Consider the following 24,563-nt stretch of genomic DNA (forward strand, 5'->3'; position numbering starts at 1 on the left):
AACCATTGACTAGGAAACGTGGTGGTATAAGGACCCATCCATTTTGGCTCCATGGGCCTCTTTTATCAGGGTATCTGGTGACAGAGACTTTGCCAGGTGTGTACTGCAGTTTGATGGTCCCCCAAACACAGAGCTACTCCCTTCTCTTTTTCTTCACAGACATTACTCCCCAATAAATCCTTTCCTCTCCAACTCCACCTCACTGTCTGCTTCCTGTGGAACACAGCTGGCACATAAATTAACTATATGTACATTTTCAGAGAAATAAAAAACGTTGGGGAAAGAAAGACTCCCAATAAATAAACCAAAATGTTAATTCAAGACTTATGTATTACCCAAATATTCCATAATGACCATCTGCTACTTATATATAATTAAAAAACATTAAATTAAGACTTTATGCTAGAATTTTCTCCTGAGAAACGTTCTTTTCTTTCTTTTTTTTCCCCTCTTCTCTTGAGAAATGTTCTAATGGCAAACTAAACTGGTGTATTTCGAATATAATGTGCCCAGATTCACAGAAGAGAGAATCATAATCAACCTGCTGATGTGCTTCAAAAAAAGGACATGCTCAGGTACTAACGAACTATTAGCTCAGGTAGTGAGTGGGCCTCACAGTTATTTCAGCTGTCCGAGTTTAAATTAAAGCCTTTGGGAGAGGTGATGGAGTCCACTTAGTTAACCTTTCTACATTCATAGATGAGACCAATGCCCCAGATAGGATGGTTGTGACTGGGTGGGCAAAGAACAGTTGCTGGCTGTATTTCTCAATGCCTAGATCCATATCTCTTTTCAGGTATACTGGTGGTGCATCTAAACGCAAAAAAAAACACAATGTTGGCTGGCCGAGTAGCTCAAGTGATAGAGCACCTGCCTAGTGAAAAAGAACACAATGCCAACTGGGCTTTAATATTAAGATTATGCCAAGAACTACTCAAAATCTAGCTCTGGTGCTCTTCTTATGAAATCTGAGTAACATATAGTGCTGTCACTTCAGTCTTCTTTTTTGAGTGCTAACTCCCTGAGCACAGAGACAGGCTCAAACTGTGTCATCTTCGTAAGCATCTCTTGAACAAACTACATCCCCACTGCTTCCCCACTCTAGCTATCATGTTCCCCCTTTCCTTCCCTGATAATCTTCTCAATAGTTCACCCTCAAGTGTCTTTTCACCTCTACCTCAAATCACTGCCCTCACCTGGCCTCCAAAAGAACTGGTTTTTTGTTTTTGCTTTTACAGTACTGGAGTTTGAACTCAGGGCCTAGCTAGGATTATGTATATGAGTTATGGTACCCGGCAAGAATTACTTTTGATTGATAGAATCAATAGTGATTTCCAAAGAAATCCTTATCTTACTTGACCAAACTACAGGGTCTGACCATTGCCATAATTTCCATTATCGCTCCGTCTGTATTTCTTCTCCTCAGTACAAGTACCTAGAACAGTCCCTTAAATGTTGGTAATCCCTGAAGTTCCATTTTCAACCTTCACACTCCATACCAGTGGTTCTCAAAGCTGACTGCATACTGGAATTGCACAGGGAGCCTAAAGAAAAAAAAAATCCTGGAGCTGGGTGCCGATGGCTCATGCCTGTAATCCTAGTTACTCAGGAGGCAGAGATCAGGAGGATCATGGCTCAAAGCCAGCCTGGGAAAATAGTTCTCAATACCCTATCTCAAAAAAACCCATCACAAAAATAGGGCTGGTGGAGTGGCTCAAGGTGAAGGTCCCAAGTTCAAACCCCAGTACTGGAAAAAAAAAATCCTGGGGCCCGAGTTTAACCCATTCCCTCCCCCAGCTCAGATTATAGTCTTGGGGAGGGGGGATGTCTATTTGGTTTTGTGTTTCAGTATTCGAAGTCATTCGAATGTGTTGCAAACCACATCTCCATCCACCTTTTCTTTTTTTTTTTTGCAGTATCAAGAGATTGAATTCAAGACCTTGCATTTGCTAGGCAGGTACTCTACCATTTGATCCATTCTGCCCAACCTTTTTTTGTCGGTTATTTTTTTTTTGAGTGGAGGCAAGAGGTGTGTGAGAAGAAGCCTTGCTTTATGCCTGGGCCTGCCTCGACCATAATCCTATTTGTGTTTCCCGGTGAAGCTGGGATGACAAGTGCACATCACTATGCCCAACCATTGGCTGAGATGGAGGTCTCCCAAACTTTTTGTCCAGGCTTGCCTCAAACCTGATCCTCCCAATCTCTTCCTCCTGAGTAGCTCTGAGTATAGACATGAGTCACTGCACTGGCACCCACCCAGATTTCTTGATTTCATTGTTTCTTCCCATATCTACCTCTAGCTTTAAATGCACTTCAGAGCCCCTGGACCAATATTTGCCCTTGCCTTCGACACTTATATCTAATAAGCACCTCTGATTCCAATGATTAATACTCACAGAAATGTTTTCCCCTACATCTGTTCCTCCTTAATTGCTTACCTCAGTAGATAAAAATCACCCCTACCCAAGGAATCAGCAACTTTTCTGTAACAGTGAATACTTTTTCAGATCAAACAGTGTCTGTCACAAATTACTCAGCTATGCTATTGAACACAAAAACAGTCAGAGACAATATGTAAACTTGCAGCAAAGGGATATTCCAAACAAACTATTAATACTGAAGTTTGAATTTTATTTTATTTCCATGTCACAAAATATTACTTGATTTTCTTCAATTATTTAAAGATGTTAAAAACCATTCTTAGGACTGGTGGAGTGGCTCAAGTAGTAGAGTGCCTATCTAGCAAGTGTGAAGGTCCTGAGTTCAAACCTAAGTACTACAAAACAAAACCAAATCCCTCTGCTGGGTGCCAGTAATCCTAGATATTCAGGAGGCAGAGATCAGGAGGATCACAATTTGAAGCAAGCCCTATCTCAGGAAAAAACAAAGCAAAACAAAAAACCATATCACAAAAAAGGGCTGGTGGAGTGGCTCAAGGTGTAGGCCCTGAATTCAAACCCTAGTACTACAAAAACAAAAATTCTTAGCTTGTAGGCTGTGTAAAAACTAGTAGCAGGTCATAGTTTGCCAACTGTGGTCTACTCCCTTGCCCAAGTCAGAAATCCAGTATTCCCAATTTCTTTGATTCTCTTAGCCACCAGTTAAGTCATTACCTGTAGCAAAATATTTGGCACAGATTATAGTAATGTTTTATGGCATCCCCCAACTATCACTAAGAGTCCTGAGGAAAAGTTCTACATCTTAATACACTTAGAACCTCAGCAGTGTCTAGAATACTGCAGACAATCAATAAAAGGACTCTTTCTTTAGCCTTTCTTCTAGTTCAAAGTATGCAAAGAATCCCACCACCATGAAAGGGAATTGTATATTCTACTTATTTGAATCCTTATTTATGTTAAGGCATAGGTTTCTTTTTAGTTTAGCTTATTCTTGAACTTGACAGTAAGACTTAAAGGAAGAGCTTCTTCTCCAGGAAAACACCAAATGGCGGATGAGGCCAGTGCAGCGGGAAGGCCCGGAGGCTCCAGCATGGGCCATGGTCGGGGCCACCCAGCTAGTGGAGGCAAGGCTGAAGGCAAGGAGTAGATTCCCGTCACCAAGCTGGGCTGCTTGGTCAAGGACATGAAGAAAGTCTTTGGAGGAGATCTATCTTTTCTCCCTGCCCATCAAGGAATCTGAAATTACTGACTTTTTCCTGGGGGCGTCATCAAGGATGAGGTCTTGAAGATCTTGCCTGTACAGAAGCAGACTTGGGCTGGCCAGTGCACCAGGTTCAAGGCATGTGTAGCCATTGGGGACTACAACGGTCATGTTGGGCTGGGTGTTAAGTGTTCCAAGGAGGTAGCCACCGCTATCTGAGGGGCTACCAAATGGCCAAGCTCTCCATTATCCCTGTGTGGAGAGGCTACTGGGGGAACAAGATTGGCAAGCCCCACACTGTCCCATGCAAGGTGACAGGCCGTTGTGGTTCTGTGCTGGTGCATCTCATCCCTGCCCCCAGAGGCACTGGCATCATGTCAACTCCTGTGCCTAAGAAGCTGCTGCTGATGGCTGGTATTGATGACTGCTACACTTCAGCCAGGGGCTACACTGCCACCCCGGGCAACTTTGCTAAGGCTACCTTTGATGCCATCTCCAAGACCTACAGCTACTTGACCCCTGACCTCTGGAAAGACACCATGTTTACCAAGTCTCCCTATCAGGAATTCACTGACCATATTGGGAAAACCCACACCAGAGTCTCTGTGCAGAGGACCCAGGCTCCAGCTGTGGCTACAACATAGGATTTTTTAAAATATAAAAATAAAGTGAATTAACTCTGTTTTAAAAAAAAAGATTTAAAGGAAGAGAAACAGCCAGTTTTAAAATGCATTAAATAAAGGCTAAGGCTAAGGCAGACATGCAGCATATTCCTTATTAAGCACAAATAATGATCATTACTATTTGGAACTTTAATAACTGCTAATTTTCTGTTTTCTGGGTGCTTCTACTTGCTGAGTCTTGGTCAAATCTTGGACAATGCCAATATAGTGGCTGATTACCAAACAGAGATAACTAGAACACATGAAAAGGCAGCTCAACAAAGACTATCATAATAACTAATACTACTACTTATTAAGTACTTATGTGTCAGGCACTGTCAAACTATATATAACACATTATTTTAGTGTATCTTCAAAACAACCATAGGAAGTAGAAGTAGATACTCCACTTTGCGAATCTTACATTTGAAGAAACTGTAACACAAAGTAATTAACTTGTCCACAAACAACTGGTAAATGGCAAGACTGAGACTCAAGTCCAGAGTGTTACCAACTTCAAAATCTATGCTGTCATTCACTCACTGGCTGAATGAAGACTAAAACCCATGCATATCAATAGCTACGTGAGGAAAAACAAGAGCAAGCACCCGATAGAAAGTTTCAAAGCTCTGATTAAAATGTATCATAATAAAACAAATGGATAAAACCAATTTGTTGACATGGCAGAGCTTCCAGGCTCTTTATAGATGGAAAACAAAACTTTGTGGCAAATAAGAGAGGCAACAGAAAGGCTCCATTTTCTACTGTTAACAGAACCATTGAGAGGAAGTCCCAGGCTTACTATAGCAACCACTGGTCCTGCTATTTTACAATTTTCTGCATTTTTGTTTCCTCAGGAAACAGACAGGAAAATCAGGCTCTTGATCTACTTTCTAAAGAGGAGGTGCCATTTAAAACTTTTACCTTTAACCTCATGCAATACAAAAACATTAACTTGAAACATTAACTTGTAAGACCTTAATGTAAAAGCTAAAAATATAAGAATGTTTAAAAGAAAATCCTCACAATCTTGAGATAATGTATTAATTTTATATTATTACTTAACAAAGTATCACAAAATTAGGGGTCAGAAGTCTAGCCACAGCATGGCTGGATTCTCTGCTAGGGTCTTAGATGGATAAACTCAAGGTGTCTGCCAGGCTGGAGGCATGACTCAATGCCTTGATAAGTAGAAAGCCCTAAATTTAAACCCCAGTACCATAAAACAAAAAGGTGGTGGTGGGTTCCTGCCAGACTGTGTTCACATCACTATACTGGGATATTCTTCCAAGTTCACATGGTTATGGCAGAACACAGTTCCTTGCAGTTGTAGGATGAAAGATCCCTATTTCCTTGCTACTTCTCAGTCAGGAGCCATTCTTAGCTCTTAGAGACTGTGCAATCCTTGACATGTAGCCTTCTCCATCATCAAAGCCAGCAACGGAAAATCTCCCTTTTATCAAGTCCTTCTTATGTTTCAAATTATTTGACTTGTTTCAAATTATTTGACTTCTCCTGATTCTGACTTCTGGACCCATATTTATTTAAAGAGTTCATATGATTAAGCTGGACCCATCCGCATAATTCCCTTTTTGATTAACTCAAGTCAACTGATTAGTAACTTAATTACATCTGTAACATTCCTCTCACTGCACTAAAATTCTGTAATATTCACAGGTCCCACTACACATAAGTAAGGGAAATTATACAAGGAGGTGGGGGTCATTTGGGGTCATTTTAGTAATTCTGCCTACTAAGAACAGACCAATGTTTCTTATTATGTTAAACACAAAAAGCACAACCACAAAAAAAAAAAGAAATGCAGTAATGTGGACTTCATCAAAATTACAACTTTCTGCTGTTTGAGAAACACCATTAAAAAGAAGGAAGGAGAGCTGAGGGAGAGGCTCGAGTGGTAAGAGCGATTGCATAGCAAGCATGTGAGGCCCTGAGTTCAAACTCCTGTGCCACAAATTAATTAATTAACTTAATTAAGTTAAAAATTAGGAAGGAGCCAGTCATGGTGGTACATGCCTATAATATGAGCACTCAGAGGCTGAGGAAGGAGTATCTTGAGTTAGAGGCTATCTTGAGCTACAAAGCAAGGCTCTAAAATAAAAGGCAATCCACAGGCTGGGGGAGAATATTGGTGTATAAATATACATAATTAGTGAATTATATTCTGAATATATAAAGAACTCTCATAATTCAAGCAAGAGACAGTATTGGCAAATAAAAATAATCCAACAAAAGTAGACAAAAGATTTTGGAGAAACTTTACAAAAACAATTATACAAATAGCCAATAAGCTCATCAACACCATTATTACTAGGAAAAATGCAAATTAAAACCACAATGAGATACTACTAGACATTCTTCACAATGGCTAAAAATTAAAGTATTGGTGAAAATATGGAGAAAGTGGGTCTTGTTCATGTTTCTGGTGAGAATAAAAACTGGAAAACAGTTTAGCAGGCTCTTACAAAGTAAAACTCTGAAATTTTACTCCTAGGATTTATCTAAACATCCATACAAAGACTGATACACATATATTCCTAGCAGCTTTATTCTTAAAAGAGAACCAAACTAGAAACAACATTCAAAAGATAAACTATAGGATATCCATACAATATTATTCAGAAAATTTGTAATTAACTATTAATGCACCTAACATGGATGAATGTTAAAAATGTTGCACTGAGCAGGGCACTGGTGGCTCATGCCTGTAATTTTAGCTATTCAGGGGGCAGAGATCGGGAGGATCGTAGTTTAAAGCCATTCCTGGCAAATAGTTCGTGAGACCTGATCTTGAAAAACCCTTCACACACACAAAAAAGGGGCTGGTGGAGCGGCTCAAGATGTAGGCCCTGAGTTCAAACCCCTGTAATGCAAAAAAAAAAAAAAAAAAAAGAGAGAGACAGAGAAAGTCAAAAGACAACCTATGAAACTGGGGCAAAGTATTTGCAAATCATATGCCTGATAAAGATCTAGAGATCAGAAAATACAAAGAATCCTTTGTTTTCGGTGATACTGGGTTTTGAACTCAGGGCCTTGTCCTTGCTAGGCAGGCACTTTACCACTACAGTCACACCCCTAGTTCCAAGAATTTTTACAACCCAGCAACAAAAGCTACCTTCTTCTACCTCAACTAAAAAAATGGTAAGGAACTTGAACAGTCATTTCTCCAGAGATACACAAATGGCCACCAAGCGCATGAAAGGATGTTCAACATTATTAGTCATCATGGAAATGCAAATAAAAACCACAAGGAGCTATTATTATTTCCAAACAACAGGACAACATCTCATTACATAAGAAAGGCAAGGTTTGGGAAAGAAGGAACATTTCTAAGTGACTTATTTGTTAGCAAAGCAAGGAAAGTGATCTCCCAGTGGTGAGCTAATTAAATCATGTTTACAGCATTTAAAGAAATGTATCCAGAGAAAATAAGACTGTAAGTGTCTCAGGAAGACTGGTTGCTCCCAATGTTGAAAATGAGAGGAATAATATCAATAATCTATTTAAAAAACAAGGCAAATGATTTCAAGTAGATTTCCATTTCTTTTGATAAGTGGAGAGATGCTACTAATATGGATCAGTAGTTAATTTATTCAAGGAGTCAATGCCAACTTTAGAATGACTGAAAGAATTAGCATCTACAAGTAGTCTATGCTTTCTTAATAACTACAACATGAAAAGTTAAGAAAGTACTAATTTGATACAACCTGAAATGGAATTTGCAAAAATTTGTAACAGAGGGTAAAAACATATGTGGCACAGAAAAAAGCTTCAGTTGAGTAAATCACAAAGCTTGGGAAGATGTAAGGTGATTTTTCATCATGCTTTTCATCAGTACTCTGTGGAAAATACTTGAATTTATCATGTGTTACAGACCCAAGAGTGTCAACAGTGAACTTCATTCACTGTCATGGATTTAACCATTGTTAAAAACAGAGGTTGAATAAGCTAACCTGCCGGATCACACAACAGTCCAATGGTTTAGTAGTAGTAAAGTTTTTTTTTTTTCATTTTTCTTTTATTATTCATATGTGCATACAAGGCTTGGTTCATTTCTCCCCCCTGCCCCCACCCCCTTCTTCTCCCCCCCCCCCCCCGCCAATACCCAGCAGAAACTATTTTGCCCTTATTTCTAATTTTGTTGTAGAGAGAGTATAAGCAATAATAGGAAGGAACAAGGGTTTTTGCTGGTTGAGATAAGGATAGCTATACAGGGCATTGACTCACATTGATTTCCTGTGCGTGGGTGTTACCTTCTAGGTTAATTCTTTTTGATCTAACCTTTTCTCTAAGTACCTGTTCCCCTTTTCCTATTGGCCTCAGTTGCTTTAAGTAGTAAAGTTTTATTGTGATTTTTTCCCCCCTTTTCAGCTTAGAGCTGAAATTAAAGTTTTTCAGAACCACAGAGTGCTTTTAGCCACTATTATCAACTGGCTTTAAAAATTAATTTAATTAAAATTAATTAATTGGCTTTTGCTGCACAATTAATAGTATTTAATAAATTCAACCTAAAATAACAAGGCAAAACATTTATATGTGAAACTTAAACTGTGATTAAGTCATTTCATCAAAAAACTTTTTAATCATAAGCAATACATATGTAATACAAATATTTGATTTTTAATTTTTAAAAAACAATTTTTGTTTTTCTGAGCCAAGGTCTTACTATATAGCCCAAGCTGGCCTTAAGCTTGCTCTGTAGCAGAGGCTGGCCTTGACCTCACAATTCTGCTTCTTCAGTTTTCTTAGTGCTGGAATTAGAAGTGTGCACCACCATGCCTGGCTCCAAATATTTGATTTTTACTTGAAACAAATACATATATCCTTAATCTCCCAGTATTTTGGTTAAACAAAACAAAACAAAAACCAAGTCCTCTTCTCTGAGTACAGATCATCTGCTGAAGTTTCACATGTTCCTTCTAGCATATACCATATTACACGGATTTGTGATTTCAGATTTCTAGCCAGGTGCTGGTGACTCATACTTGTAGTATTAGTTACCTGGGGAGGGTCAGATTGGGAGGATAATGGTTTAAGACCAACATGAGCAAGCAGTTCTGAGACCCTATCTCCAAAATAACCAGAGCAAAAGGGACTAGAGGTATAACTCAAGCTGTAGAGCACCTGCTTTGCAAACACAAAGCCCTGAGTTCGAATCTCACTCCCATCAAAAAAGAAAAATTTTCAATTTTTTAAAAGTGAAACCAGAACCTAGATAACTTAAGACAACTGAGCACAGAATCTTTTGTTTTGTTTTTGTGGTGCTGGGGATTGAACCCAGGGCCAACGAATGCTAAGCATGTACTATTCCACTGAGTTAGCCCCAAGTGTAGAATGGTTAGTACAAATTTTATAATTCTTTCCCTTTACCTTTTCAGATGCTTATGTCTACAACTAATAAGGCATGAATTTGGAGAAAGTGGGGATTTGTACTTATCCAATCTGTGCAAGATCTTCAATTTAATTTTTTTTAAACAACATTTTTGCACTCATGGTTCATTAATGTATATAGTATTTAAACCATAAAATTACAATTAGGTATAACTAGCATAAGCAGGGTTGAAATAAACATAGCTGCTCTGGAAGTGTGAGAGCAGAAAGTGAGGTACACTAGAGAATCAATACAATGAATGTTCAGCTCTTCATAAAAATCATTCAATATATTCTAGAGAAAAAAATGAAGAGTGTGGTTATTTGGGTAATTTAGTAGGTATTCTCTATAATCTGATGATTATTTGAGTATAATCCAAATTAGGAGTTTTTATATATATATTTTTCCAAACAGCCCACTGTTACTGAATCATTTACTGAATAGCCAATCCTTTTCTCCTTATTTTTCCCTTTGGGTTGTTTGTCTTGTTTTTGGCTATACTGGGGTTTGAAGTAAGGGCTTCATGCCTGCTAGGCAAGTGCTCTACTACTAGAGATGGCTCCTAGCCCTTTTTGCTTTAGTCATTTTTGAGATAGGGTCTCTCATTTTTGCCTCAGCCAGACTGGATCATGATCCTCCTACTTAAGGTTACCTAGGATAACAGGTATGCACAAACAGGCCTAACATATTTTTGTTGAAATGGGTCTGGGTAATTTTTTGCACAGCCTAGCCTCAAACCACAATCCTCTTGGTCTCTACCAACCAAGTAAAAGGGATTACAGGTGTGAACCACTGTAACTCATTTGTTTGTTTACTTATTTGTGCAACACTGGGGTTTGAATTCAGGGCTTCATGATTGCTAGGCAAGTGCTCTACCCTTCGAGCCAGAACTGCAATCTTATTTATATTTTCTATCATAGCTGGGATGACTGGGACATGCCATCATGCCCAGCTACTGACTGAGATGGGGGTCTTCCTAACTCTTTGCCTGGCCTTGAATTGAAATCCTTCCTATTTCTGTCTCCCAAGTAGCTTGGATTACAGGAATGAGCCACTGTCTCTGCCTTCTCCCTGATTTTTAAATGCTATTTTTATCATATTCTAAATTCCCCTATATACACATGTCTGTTTCTAGTCTCTCTATTCCTCGCTAATTACTTATCTATTTTAATACAAATACAAACTGTCTTAAAAATATCTAATTTTCTGATACATTTTACTATCTTGAAGATCAAGTGTTACATATAATGTATTCTTCTAAATGAACTGTACGTGAAATTTGTCAACTTCTCAGAAAAGTTCAACACACTGGACTTGCAAATTACTTTGCGTTACATCTATAGAATAATTTTGGGGAGAATTAACATCTGTACAACATGTCTTTATAATATCTTTTAAAAGATATTGTAGTAGGTCGTCTCATTCTCTCCCTAGAGATGACCTGCTTTCAGTCTATTGAAAGTGTATTCTTTTCCTAATAAACTTTACTATCACTTTCACTAAAAAGAAAAAGAAAAAGAAACAAAGATACTTTGGTGGTCACTGGGTTCTGTGGCTCACACTTCTAATACCTGCTATTTGGGAGGTAGAAATGGGGAAGACAATGGTTTGAGGCTAGCCCTGGCCTGGCAAAAAATTATTAATTCCCCATCTCAACCAACAACCCCTATAACCCCAACTACTGAGAAAGCATAAGTAGTGGATCACAGTCTGAGACAGGCTCTGGGAAAAAAATGGAAGACTCTATCCAAAGAAAAACTAAAATGAAAAAGAGCTGGAGGCATGGCTCAAGTGGTAGAGCATGACTAGCAAATTCCAGGCCCTGAGATCAAATCCCAGTATTGTCCCTCAATATCATTTGGTAAAGCTTTATGACTTTTTCATATTAATCTTTTTGAGTGTGTGTGGTGCTGGGGATCAAACCCAGGGCCTCAAGCATGCTAAAAAGTGCTCTACCACTGAGCTACATACCCAGCTCAATTAATTTTTTCTTAGAAATGGGGTACTACTGTTACCAATGTTGGCCTCAACTTCTGGGTTTAAGCAATCCTCTGACTTTAGCCTCCTGAGTAGCTGGGACTACAGGTGCATACCATTGCACCTGGCTCAGTCTTTTTTGTTGTTTTTGTTTACTGTTTTGTTTTTGCAAGCACCCTAGCACTGAGCTACATCCTCAGTCTCCAACTTAGTCTTATATATTTTTATTATGTAATTTGTGCTCTCTCCTCTCTATCTATATTTAATTTTTTAAATTTTTTGTTTCTGCTAATATAGCGCTTAACACAAAGAATTAAGTTTTGTAGCCAGGTGCCAGTGGCTCATGCCTATAATCCTAGCTACTTGGAAGGCTGAGATCAGGAGGACTGAGGATGAAAGCCAGCCCTGGCAATACTTCATGAGACTCGAGTTTCCAAAATAACCAAAGCAGCCCAGAGTTCAAACCCCAATTCCACCACGAAAAAAAGAATGTTTTATAAGAAGAGGACATCTTCACCTTTTCACTCTCCCCCACACTCCCCCTCCAAAACAGAAAGTTGTTGAAGATGTGTTTTTTGTTTTGTTTTGTTTTGTTTAAATTTCAATACTGGGGATTGAACCCAGGGCCTCTTGCAGGCTTGCTTCTGTTTTTGAGACAGGTTCACTATGTAGCCCAAACTGGCCTCAAACTCTGGCCTCTGTCTCCCTAAGTGCTGCAATTACAGGTGTTTACTACCATCCCTGGCCAGATTTGTTTTATTCATCTTTGTGTTCTGAACACCTAGCATGTAGTAATTAGTCAATGCTTACCAAACTGACAATACCTTGCTAAGTTATGGAAACCAAATTCTCTATCTTTAAAAAGCTGGGAAAAAAATGGCTTATTCATTTAGAGTAGGAAAGAGCTTCCTAAATCTACCATCCTTATTAACCTAAAAAAAAAATCACCAATGTCAAACATACTTCCTTCCTTTGAAGGTCTTTCACAAATGAATTCAGTACCAATATTTTATTTTTGTCTTTAAAACCTCATAAGTCATTCTATTTCTTATGCATAAATGGAATAGCCACTACTGTCTGAGTGCTTCCTATAAGTTAGACACTCTGTATAACTTAGTTTATTTACTTCATATCCCAACTCCAAGCAGTGGATCCTATTAATATTTTCCATTTTGCAAACGAGGAAACTGAGGCAGACAGAAGTTAAGTAACTTGCCCAAGCTTACATACCTAACAAGTAACAGAGATGAGATCTGAATCCAGGCAATCCACCTTCAGAATCCACAAATTTTTTTAAAGAGCACATAATTTCATACTTTCATTTCATTAGTGAGTTGGCTTTAACAAGCCACTTAAAAACCTTCACTATGGGAAATAAAAACAAAAACAAAAACCTCAGCAAATCTATAATTCAACACTTCTCATTCTTAAAGTTAGAAAGAAAAATAACAATTTCAAATTGTAATTAGAAATGTTTTTAAATATTAGTAAAGGGCTAAACACTAGTTGTTCTATGTAGATTCCCGTTTAAATTAGATACAAACACCTTTAGTTAAAACCACTGAGTTTTGGTTAGCAAACTGTTAAAACTTAACTGACTCATTTAAAATATGAGTTCAACAACAGTCCTAACCCCCTACTAAGATGACTTGGAACCATTTGACACCAACCTTCCCAAAACGTATTATTAAAGAATCTCATGCTTTTTAAAGAAAGGATCAGACCAGGGCTGGCAGCTGCCAAGAATGAGTTTACTGCCTGGTTTCCATGACTGCATCAATCTGAGACCAGCATAAGAGAGAAGGTGTATCCTTGGAAACCAATTCTTTGCTTCCCTCAATTAAGAAAGGGAGTAAAAAACACAGAAAGCTTCAGAATTTTTTTTTAACTTGTGTCCAATCTGCCCATTGCACATGACGATCATGGAAAAAGTCCTGTTCTGATCAAAGTGAGAAAATTATGTGGTGCTTAGTGGAAATCTTCAAATTAGTTTTTTAAGGAATATCTTATGATTTTGGCTTCACTCTTTAAAATAATCATAATCGAAGCTTTATTAACCACTTTGTCAGGGGTGGTGGCTCATCTGAAATCCCAGTTACTCAGGAGGTAGAGATCAGGAGAATGGTGATTCAAGGCCAGCAGTGGCAAAATGTTAGCAAGATCTCATCTCAACAAAACAAGCCAGGCATGGTGGTATACACCTGTCCTCTCATCTATGCCAGAACGTCAGGATGCTCTAGTTAGAAGGATCATGGTGAAGGCCAGAATGGGGCAAAAAGCAAGACCCTACCTGAAAAATAACCTTAAAGTAAAAAGGGCTGGAGACCTGGTTCATGTGGTAGAATGTAAGTCCTAGGCCCAGAGTTCAAACTCCAGTACTGCCAAAACAAAAAGAAGGGAAAAGGGGAGGAGAAAGGGGTGGGGGGAGGAGGCTCGTGGAGTGGCCCAAGCAGTAGAGCCTGCCTAGCAAGCATGAAGCCCTCCCTGAGTTCAAAACCGTAGTGCCACAAAAAAAAAAAAAAAAAAGGAAGAAGAAACAGAATTTGAGGAACAATGTCTAATTGAGAACAATACTTAGCAACCTCTGTTGTTCAATCATATGAACAACATATGAATATGGTAGCTAACACCTAAATTCTCCACATACCCTTTATATTCTAGAAGGACTCTATGTTTCAAGTGTTATATATCATGAAGTTTCAAAATGGGAGATTTTTTCAAATTAGGAAGCAGATTCAATATACTCGCCAAAAAAATCTGTAATTCTAACATAAGCTAACAGGTCCATTCCTCTTACCCACATTTCTAAGAAAAGAACTTATAGTGAAGTATAAATGAGTCTTAATGAAATAAAGTACAGCTTCCTAGGTTTTCTTAAGCCAGGATTCATGCCACCCCTCCTTCCCTGGAGCTATAAATATATTTCCTGCCATCAATAGCAATGGCTGGAGCAACCCCTCTGTTCAAAAGAACTAAAAATACACTATTGTACATATCCTCCCTCCAGCTACTCACCCACCATTCCAAAAGGAACTGACAAGAAGGAAATGCAGAGCTGTGTAAAGTTTAGCTGAGAGCAGTGCAGACTGTAATTTTCCTAATTTTTAAAAGTTAGACTAGCTCCATTTGACTGATGTTTACAGAGTTATTAATTAGCTATTATAGGGTCACAGTAAATACAGAATTTTTTGGAGAAGCTGTTCCTGGTCACAAGTCGTATTTTGCATTTCATTAACACTGTTTGGAAACCAGTTCTATTTAATTAAAAAACGGCAATGGAAATGTTTGCATTTTGGAACTAGGTAAAGCCTGTATGTAAAAGTGGTTCATGGAACTTAAAGTAGAGTTAGGCCAATACAACTGGTGGAGTTGGAGACACGAAAATGGCTCCCATGGTTAGGAGACTATTACCTACAGAGGACTGAGTAAAAATGATAATGAGAGCCAGATTTGTCAATGTCAGAGAAAGAATGTACAAAAAAACAAAAGAGGAGCCTGGGGCTGGTGGCTCATGCCTGTAATCCTAACTACTTTGGAAGCTGAAATCAGGAGGGTGGGGGCCAGCCCAGGCAAAAATAGTTTATGAGACACCACCTTAATGGAAAAAAGGTGGGCATGGTGGTGTGTATCTGTCATCCCAGCTGTGGCGGGAAGTATAGAAAAGGAGGATCATGGACCAGGCCATCCTGGGCAAAAAGCAAGACCCTATCTCTAAAATAACCAGAACAAAAAGGGCTGGAGGTTTGGCTCAAGCAGTAGAGCAACTCCCTTGAAAGCTCGAAGCCCTGAGTTCAAACCCCAGTATTATGAAAAACAAAGCCAAAAAAGTTCATGGTACTGGAAAAGAATTAGGTTTGCCAGAGTAAAATCATAGCTTTTATATTTACAGGCAGATACAGATGCTTGTGTATGTTTATATGCACATGTATGTATAGACACACATACACATCTAATAATCATTCTTTATATTCTGTAATTGATGATTCAACATCTTGAAAGCTCTAGCCAAAATAACAGCAAAAATCCTATTACAAACCCTTGCCCGCAGACCCCAACATCTGTGTTTTGCTTTCTATCCAATAAGAGGTATCTCTACCTAACAACTTCCCACTGCTATAGTAAAAATGGCTTTCACTCATGACTTTCTCTGGCTCCTTCTGCCTCCTGATCCATCCTGGTGCTTCTCCATGTGGTCCTGTGTTAACATGGTGTACACCTTGCTTCTGGGACACTGAATAATAAACTTTCAAAGGTACTGACCTCTCTGTGTCATCTCTCAGACACACTTAATACATGGAATCCCATGTATATATTAAAAGTTTTACAGTTCTGTCCTCACATGGAGCCTAAGGGCAAGACACTCCAGTAGCAAGGAACACATTAGTGCTCAGATCTTGTTTTCTAAATACATTCTCAAATAAAAGGAACCAGAGTTCCTTGATAAAATGTTTGATTCCAGGACTGAGACATCTAAAGTACAAGATGAACATAAAAAATGTTGTGGCAAAAAAGGGGGGTGGGGGAGGGAGAAAAGTGGTCAAAGAATGATGAGGACATGAAAAAATGATACAGGGGGCAATCTTGACAGGTTTCCTACTGGCCAAATCTGGGGCAACTTGAACATCAAAATAAGTGAAAAATGTAAAATAAGAATCCATGAGTCTATGTTGGTATTTTTAAAAGATTAAAAAAAAAAAACAAGAAGAGATTATTTTTTTCTTATAGCAAAATGCCAGATGAATGCAGAAGGAATGATGAAAATTTTTAAAACTTACCATCTGCTAACCACCATAGCAATAACTGATTTGGGCACAAATCATCAATGGATACTAAAAGTTGATGAAAATTTGAAGAGAAATGGGCTACTTACCTAAAATGTGTACAATTAGTAAGCACAAATACTTTTGAACTAGCTTTTCAGAAACCTGTCAGACAACATCTTGACCACATGATCAAAACTGAACATAACCTAAAATGGGACAAACTGACATATGCCTCCTGAAATAATGCAGTGAGAATACCACATCATGTCTGTGGTATTCCTGCCAAATCTGCATAACCTAAATCTATTCATAAGGAAACGTCAGACTAACTCAGATTGGGGAACATTTTGCAAAGCAATTGGCCTACTCAAAGATGTCAAGATCATTGAAAAGAAGGAAAAACTGAGGAACAATTCCAGTTTGAAGAAGACTAAAGAGAAATGACAACTAAATGCAAAGCATGATCCTGAATGGTCCCTGAATCACAAATAAAAGTAGTGGAGAGGTAAGAGGTTTTCCAGTTTTTGTTTTCTGGAGGAGGGAAGTAGTTTTTGTTGTTGTTTCATTTTTACTACAAAGGACATAATTGGGAGATCAGTGAAATTGGGGTGTGAGTTAATCTTGATTATCAGTTTGAATGGGCTGAGAGACAACTTGGATATTAATAAAGCACACTTCTGCATGTGTCTCTGAAGGCATTTCCAGAGATTACTGGCATGCAGGACAGCAACTCAGGGGGAAGATCCACTCTGCGTGTGGGTGGCAGTATCCAAGACTAGGGGTCTGAATGGAACAAAAGAGGGAGGAAGTTAGCTAGCATAGGCATGCTGTCTGTCCCTCTGTTTCCTGGCTGCCGTGAACTAAGCAGGCTCTTCTGCCACATGTTCCAATGGCCATGATGTTCCACCTCAGGACAAATCCATAGCAATGAAGTCAGATGACCATGGACAGAAACCTCTGAAATTGTGAGCCATAATACATCTTTCCTTCTTTTTTATTTTTTAAGTTATGTCAGGTATTTTGTCACAACAATGAAAAACTAACACATGGAGGTCTATGAATTAAATGCATATGTCAATATTTATTTCCTGATTTTAATGGGAGTGTTGCAGCTATGTAGGCAAGTGTCCCTGCTCTTAAGAACTACACAGTGATTTAAGAGCTATGAAGCATTATGTCTGCAACGTATGTCTCAAATAATTTGGAAAAATCATATAGATAGATGGCAAAAGTGAGAATGAGAAGGTAATTGTGGTAAAATGTTGACAACAGAGGAATCTGGGTGAAAGGTATAGTAACTCAAGTGGTAAATAAACATTAATAGTTTCCAAAGGACTGAAAGTGCATAGATCATATTCTTTAACCACAATTAAATTACTCTATAAACCCGTTACAAAAGGATAACTAGAAAAACCCCATATTTGAAAATTAAAAGATACATAAATACCACAGATCTAAGAAAAAAATCCACAAAGGAAATTAGAAAACAGCTTGAACTATTATCAGAAAAAAATTTAACCCAAATATCAGTAATCTGACTCCATCAATGAATAAGATTTTTAAAAAAGATATAATACATCATGACCAAATTGTGTTTAATGTTAAAAACTGATTTGTACCACCATGCCTGGTTCTCATTAAACTGTAATTCCAGCACTTGGGAGGTTGAGGCAAGATCAAGAGTTTGAGGTCAACCTGGACTACACAATGAGACCCTATCTCCAAAAAATCAAAAATCAAAAAACCTGATTAATAAAAGATGGTTGACAAGTGTTAGGGGAAGAAGAAACAGAGAGTTATTATTTAATGGGTACAGAGTTTCAGTTTGGATTGATGAAGAAATTCTGGAAATGAATAGTGTTATTGGTGGCACAACAATGTGACTATACACTGAATTATATGCTTAAAAATCATTACAATGGGGCTGGGTGCAGTGGCTCATACCTATAATCCCAGCTTCTTGAGAGGCACAAATAAGGAGGATCTCAGTTAGAAGTCAGTTCTGGCCAAAAAAAAAAAAAAAAAAGTGAGACACCCATCTCAACCAATAAGCCAGGCGTGGCGGCTTGCATCTGTCATCCCAGTTATGCAGGAGGCATAAAGAGGAAGATGGTAGTCTAGGTGAGCCAGGGCAAAAAAACAAGACCATACTGGAAAAATAAAGCAGAAAGGGCTGAGGGCATGGCTCATGTGATTAAGCACCTGTCTAGCAAGTGCAAGGCCCTGAGTTCAAACCCCAGAACTGCCAACAAAAATCATTAAAATGACAATTTTATGTTACCCATATTTTATTAAAATGATGAGTTGTGAAGAAAAAAATAACCCAGCATTCTCTTATAAAATGGTATTGACAATTTAAAGAAAAAGGTCACATGAACACCAATAGATGTAGTGAAAGCATGGGCTGTAACTCAGTAGCATTCATTTAAAAAGCTCTTCAGAGAAAGGAAACTTCCTTAACCTGGTAAATGGTATTCATACCAACCTGCCCTAATAATCACAGAAACAGGCTCATTACGTTCCTGCCAGACAGTATACAGACTACAAATCCTGAATCCTTCTTCTACAATTTTGTCATAATTATTTGAAATGTAAAAGACAGAAAAAGAAATTCTTTTATGTTAATATTGTTTTGATGTCAAAACTAACAACTGCCAAAAATGCAAGCACTCTTCCACTTGAGCCATGTCCCGAAGTCCTTTAGTTTGTATTTTGTTTTTGTCTACACTTGGGGGCTTAAACTCTGCACTGAAAACCATTGGATTCTCTACATTCACTCCATGTAGAGATGAAGTGGCCACTATTCAAGGGAGTGTTGGTTTTAGATTTCTCTTACTTGTAAGCTGGATTTGTCCTTTAGCACCAACTATATTCTTAATATCAACGTTTCTGTTTCTAATTCTTTAAAAAAAAAAAAAAGTAAATTATGAGAAATGATGTGTAGAAAATTGCTTTTTACAAGCCAGGGGTGATGGCTCATGCCTGTAATCCCAGCTACTCTGGAGGTAGAGGTAGGAGGATCATAAGTTCAAGGCCAGCCTGGGGAAAGTTAGCAAGACCCTATTTAAAAATACAAAATACAAACAAAAGGTCTAGGGGAGTGACTCAAGTGGTAGAGGGCTTGTATATTAAGCGGGAGACCCCAGGTTCAATCCCCAGTACCTAAAAAGAAAAGAAAAGAAAAATGCCTTTTATTCGGACATTGTGGACTCTGCTTAGAATGAGAGATGCTATAAGATCTATAAGACTCACTCCCATAGGATTTCTTAAATTTGAGAAAGCAAAATTCATTTAAGTTTCAAATATTTTATTTTCTTATTCATATAGTACAAAGTCTTCTAAAAATCCCATAATTATGCAGAAGAAAAACTACACATTCAACATAAACTGCCCCTTCCCCTACAACCCCCTAAAAAACCCTAAAAAATAAAAAGAAAAAACCCTCACTCCTCAATAGATATTTCTACTATTTTTCTATAAAGTCAAGCAAGAGAAACAGAAAGCATTTACTAAAATATTTGTAACAAATCACAAAAGACTAGTTCCCCCAAAAGAAAACAAAATTCTTATATACCTCCAATGCTGTTTATGTTTTATAAGTAACACGTGTAGACATAATTTATGCTGTCACATAGCTACAGAACCTGTCTCACTCCAGTTTTGTGTTGCTGTAACAGAACATCAAAGGAAGGAAGGGAGAGAGAGAGGGAGGGTGGTACATCGGTGGATTTTTCAGTTTTGGAGGCTGGGAAGTCCAATATAAAATGTAGCATCAGGTAGGGGCCTTCTTGCAGTATGATCACATGGTGGAATGCAAGAGAACAGATGAGAAAGACAGAGACAAGGATGGGGGAAGAAGGGAGAAGGAGAGCGAGCTGAACTCATTCTTTTATGAGAAACCTACTCCTTAAATATAACCCAAACAAGGTAATAGCATTAATCAATTCATGACGGTGGAACCTCATCTCATCACCTATTACCTTTCAAAGGCCCCATGTCTCAACACTGTTATACTGAGGATTAAGCTTCCAACTATGAATTTTAGGGGATACATTCAACCACAGTAGAGCCAAAACCAATTTATAAATTAAATATAAAAATATAAATCTGATGAAATTCAAGCTAATAACATTAAGGATAACAACAGATATAATATTGAAATTAAATCATCCCACACAACATAGATATTGTAATAGTTAGACCAACAGATTTCTTTTTTTTTTTTTTAAACCTTGGCATGCCTAAACATAGATGTCACTACTTTTCCCTTTCAAACAACTGTGAAGTCTTTATTCATACAGTGTGCTCAAAATTACTTGGCCTTCCACTGGTAGAGGGATTTGCATAAGGCAATGGATTCAATTCCCAGCAGCAAAGAGAAAGAGGGGCAGAGGTGAGGAGGGAAGAGGGAGTGAAGTAGGGAGGAGAGGAAGAGAAAGATGAAGTATATGATCATATTGCTAATACCCTTAAACATAGAAACAACACCATGGGCACTGAAATTGTGTGGCATTAATGTTATAAGGTGAGCATCATTATATGCTTTTGTATCAGATTATCAGAATTTAAAAACAGTCTAGCTGGGCATGGTAGCTTACACCAGCAATCTCAGCTACTTTAGAAGGGAGACTGGGAAGACTGCAGTTTGAAGCCAGCTGGGACAAAAATGTTAGCAAGACCCCCTTCTCAACTAATAAGCTGGGCATGTGGTGCATACCTGAGATCCCAGGAGGCATAGGAAGGAGGATGGTGGTCTGACGCTGGCCCTAGGCAAAAACTTGAGACCCTATCTGGAAAAGCAAAAAGGGTTGGAGACATAACTCAAGTTGTAGAACACCTGCCTAGCAAGTCAAGGCCCTGAATTCAAACCCCGGTACCACCAAAAATAAATAAACAAACAAGAAAGAATAGCTACAGAGTCTATTCAGAGAAGCTTCCCCCAACAATATATCCAAGGACCCCATGTGAGATACTGCACTATAGTATGACTGTAGAATTATTACTGAAAACATCCTCCACCAAATCATACAGCATCTCTTCTAAGAGGAAAATACCTCAAATCTTAGTGCCACAAAAAGCTGATTTTCAATTTTACGATGGTTTATATCTTTAAGAACTCGTTATACTCTCTTTCTCTTTCTCTCTCTCTCCCTTAAGGAGCTGCATATAAGAAAAAGAACTGTATTGCACTTTCTATCCTAACATGTCTCCAGCTTGTTCTTACTATTAAACATTTACTTTACCTTGATTCTGACTTTTTTTTTTTTTTTTTTTCAGTACTGGGGTCTTTGAACTCAAGAGTCTCACACTTAAGGCAGGCACTCTACCTAACCTCATGCTTCTAGCCTTTTTTTTGAGTAGCATCCTGTGTTTATGCCTGGGTCAACATGGACTGCAATCATCCTGTTTATACTTCTCAAGTAGCTGGGATGACAGGCACATACCACCTGTAGCTTTTATTGGAGGAGATGAGGTCTCACAAACTTTTTGCCTAGGCTGGCCTCGAAGCACACCCCGGATTTCTGCCTCCCAAGTAGCTAGGATTACAGTGTAAGCCACTGTGTCTGTCTACTCTGACTTCTTTATGTACGCATTTATATGGTCATGTGCCACATAACAAAGTTTGGTCAACAATGGATCACATATGCAATGCTGGTCCCACAGATCAAAATGGAGCTGAAAAATTCCTAAAATCTAGTTGACACTGCAGCTGCTGTAACGTCATAGCACAACACACTACTCACACATTTATAGCAATGCCAATTTAAACAATCTGTGCTGTCAAGAGTTTAGCACATAAAAATTATACACAACACCTAAGACTTGATAGTGATAATAAATGTTACTGGTTTTGTATTTACTATACTATACTTTTTATTATTATTTTAGATTGTGCCCCTTCTACTTAATTTAAAAAAAAATGTAAAACAACCTCAGGCAGGTCCTTGAAAAGGCACTCCAGGAGAAGGCATTGTTATCATAGGAGATAACAGCTCCATGTGTATGACTGCCCCTGAAGAATTTCTAGTGGGACAAGATGCAGAGGTAGAAGACCGTGATAGTGATGATCTTGACCCTCTATAGGCCCAGGCTAATGAATGTTATTTTATAACAAAAATGTTTAAAAATAAAAAATTTAAAAATAGGCTATACCACTTTTATGGTTTGGATACAAAGTGTATCCCCCAAAAAAAGGCTCATTTGGGGGGGTACTGGATTTGAACTGGGGGCTTTGTACTTACTAGGCAGGTGTTCTACCAGTTGAGCCAAATCCCAGCCTCCTATTTTTCCCCCTATTTTTTTAATCATATAAAAAGCTAGAGGTGTAGCTCAATCTGTAGAGCATCTGCCTAGCAAACATAAAGCCAAGTTCAAATACCAGTATCACAAAACAAACAAACAAAAACCTCATGTTTTGAAGGCTTGGTTCCCAGCTGGCAATGCAATTGAGAGGTAACTGAAACGTGAGGATGCTAACTCACCAATGGATTATGAGTTCAGCTCATAAGCTGAATGGACTATTAGGAGCTGGGATCTGGCTGGAGAAAGTGGTTCTATTGAAGTAAATCTTCATTCCTACCATAAACCATGCACTGTATTAGAGCGCTACAATTCCTGTCCTCAAAGAACAACTAGTATAGTAAGGAAAGAAGCTAATAAAACTTTGACATTCAGAGTCATGAAAAGTTTGGGATGGTGGCACATACCTATAATTTCAGCACCTGGGAGGGTAAGGCAAGAGGATTGCGAGTTTGAGGCCAGCCTGGGCTACATAATGAGACCCTGTCTCAAAAATATAAACAAAACAAAATTTTTTAAGTACTGTTAGGTATCACTGTGATTATCTAATAAAATATAATTGATAATGAGATTCCTTCAAATCTTGGATGACTTCTTTTTGAATATCATTTTTTCACACTGAAAGTTTTAATCCCTTTGTCAGATCTGTGGCCTACATAGAACAGGAAGTAATAAAAAGGCAAAATTAGATGCTGAGTGAGGCTACTTGGGCTCACCAAATAGCTAAATGAACTCAGTTCTGCTCCTGCCAAATTCAATGCACAAGTAATATGAATCCCTGCCTCAGTAAAATTACTTATCACTAAACATTTTGGACCACAAGTATCCTTCTGAGATCATAAATACTTAATCTCCACATGCTGATGTGTGGGTTATGACACAATCTGATAAGTGACTTGATGGAAATAAACACAAAATCTATACCAAAATTGGACTTGGGGCAGTGAGGAAAGCTGATTGAAGGAGCTGATCTCCAAGAAATTATAATGCCATGTAAGAAAGAGGAGGATGGGCAGTCCAGCCAACGGCAAAGAGCCTGAAAGAGCATAACACAGGCATAAAGCAGTGGGCTCAGGAAAAAAGGTCAAGCTAGAAAGGAAGTTCAAAGGAGTTGGATGGCTGGGCATGGTGGTATACTCTTTTAACTCCAGCACTCCAGAGTCTGAGCCAGGAGGTCTGAGTTTGAAGCCAGCCTTGTCTATGTAGCAAGACCCTGCCTCAAAAAGGGGGATTGGGTTGCCTATAAAAGCTTGCTTTGTTGATGAGTTTGAATTTTAAATTGCTGAGTGTTGTGAGTAGATAAAGAAGTAAAAAAGACCACTCATGGCAACATGTAATCAATGACTTGGAACATGGAAATAATACTAATTAGAGAACATGCGACAAGTCATTTAGGTAAGAAGCAGCCTGAAGTAAGGAACAGGAGAGATGAGGGAAAGCAGGCAAATATGAGAAAGATTAAAGACATAAAATGTATTATCAACCACGTGAATGACAACATACAAGTTTCTGGTGTAAACTGCTCAGTTATGTCATTCACTAAAATACAGATAATAAAAGTAACACACTTAAACGAAAATGAGTTCAGTTGTGAACCTTCTGTATGTGCCTGGGAAATAGCACAATGGAGAAGACAAGCAGGTTGTTGGCCATTAACCAGATCTGCTTTGAGAACAAATTTTCTCCTAATTAGCTAAAAAAAAGTGAAACCATGGGCTTCTAAGAAGAATGTATTAGGGTGAAACATAAGGCCAAGGATGGAATCTTTGGTAACTCAAAGAGTAGCCAAAGAAAAGGTGCCTGAGGGAATTGAGGAGAGGCCAGAGAGGTAGAGATAACTTGAGAGAAGACAGTTCAAAATAAAGACTGGCC

At 38.3% G+C, this 24,563-nt stretch overlaps 1 protein-coding gene and 1 pseudogene across 4 annotated transcripts in view; one reads left to right on the forward strand and one right to left on the reverse strand.

Moving 5' to 3' along the window:
* The window catches only part of Ptpra (protein tyrosine phosphatase receptor type A), a 142,809-nt gene that overhangs the window by 99,968 nt on the left and 18,278 nt on the right, over nt 1–24,563 (reverse strand). The gene's annotated exons all lie outside the window — the stretch shown is intronic.
* On the forward strand, nt 3,445–4,253 carry LOC109692895 (small ribosomal subunit protein uS5 pseudogene; annotated as a pseudogene).

This window comes from Castor canadensis, chromosome 5, assembly GCF_047511655.1.
Source record: "Castor canadensis chromosome 5, mCasCan1.hap1v2, whole genome shotgun sequence".
NCBI lineage: Eukaryota > Metazoa > Chordata > Mammalia > Rodentia > Castoridae > Castor > Castor canadensis.